Source organism: Atta colombica, unplaced genomic scaffold (genome assembly GCF_001594045.1).
Source record: "Atta colombica isolate Treedump-2 unplaced genomic scaffold, Acol1.0 scaffold189, whole genome shotgun sequence".
In the NCBI taxonomy this organism is placed as follows: Eukaryota; Metazoa; Arthropoda; class Insecta; order Hymenoptera; family Formicidae; genus Atta; species Atta colombica.
The window spans coordinates 3,205,118-3,206,178 of NW_017259281.1; the positions used below are offsets into that span (position 1 = coordinate 3,205,118).

Consider the following 1,061-nt stretch of genomic DNA (forward strand, 5'->3'; position numbering starts at 1 on the left):
GGAGAGACTGCGTCTCGCATACCGCAAGGTCGCGGGACCGGACCAGGGCCGGCATTATTTCGCCGCTCCGAGCAACTAAATTCTTCCTTACCCATTGATCCCATTGTACGAGTCTACCGCTATTCGTCATCGTTCATTCACACGTAAAATTTTACGCTTTCCTTTCGGATACTTTTGGGACTTTAAAACGAGTCACCAGTTGTACTTTCCTATTACTCCTTATAGTAGTTGACGATCCGAAAAAAAAGAATCTTTTAAAATTCATTGTTAAAAATTTATGAGCGGAAGTGTATCTTACTTCACCAACCTGTTATTTTAATGTCACGATTATTCCGATTGACCCAACTCAATATTTTTTCATGTAAAAAACTAACGAGAATGTCACCTGTAAAGGTATAGTTTCAAGTCACACGTACTCCGACTTTGCCTTCATGAAGTAGAGAATGTGTGTTTGAATACACACACTATCACATACATACACAAATACACACACACACACACACACACATACACACACACACACACATACACACATTTATGAAACTAAAGAGCTATACGATAACCACGGTAGTAACGTGTACTTCCGGCTTCCAGGTGAAAGAAAGGAGAATAAAGCAAAAGAAAGAAATACATACACGATACTGTCGAAGGCCTCTTCAACATGATCTATAATTATTGACGATATTTTATCGATATATCCTAATAAATATATTTGCAGCGTATTGCGGAAGCAAAACTTACGGACCGATTGATCGACAACGTCAGAGCTCCTCATAAAAACGTACTGACATCACCAATCAAGGCACGAGTTTATTCAGATCTTGTTTACAGCGAGCGACAATTCTCGGATTTCACGACATGTTTAAAAATATCCAGTAGATTCTTCATCGTACACTGGCAGATTCTTGTATTGAATTGATCAGAGAATCTTTTCGAATCGAGATCAATTAAAATTACGTTTGAAAACACCAATCACAATTAATCTAGTTGAATTGATTCTAGAAAATTAAAATAGAATTTTGGTACATATATATATATACATATATATATATATATATATA

At 36.5% G+C, this 1,061-nt stretch overlaps 1 protein-coding gene across 1 annotated transcript in view; it reads right to left on the reverse strand.

The window, feature by feature from the left end:
* Window positions 1–1,061, reverse strand: part of LOC108686718 (phospholipid scramblase 1-like) — an 18,051-nt gene that overhangs the window by 16,585 nt on the left and 405 nt on the right. The window lies entirely within an intron of this gene.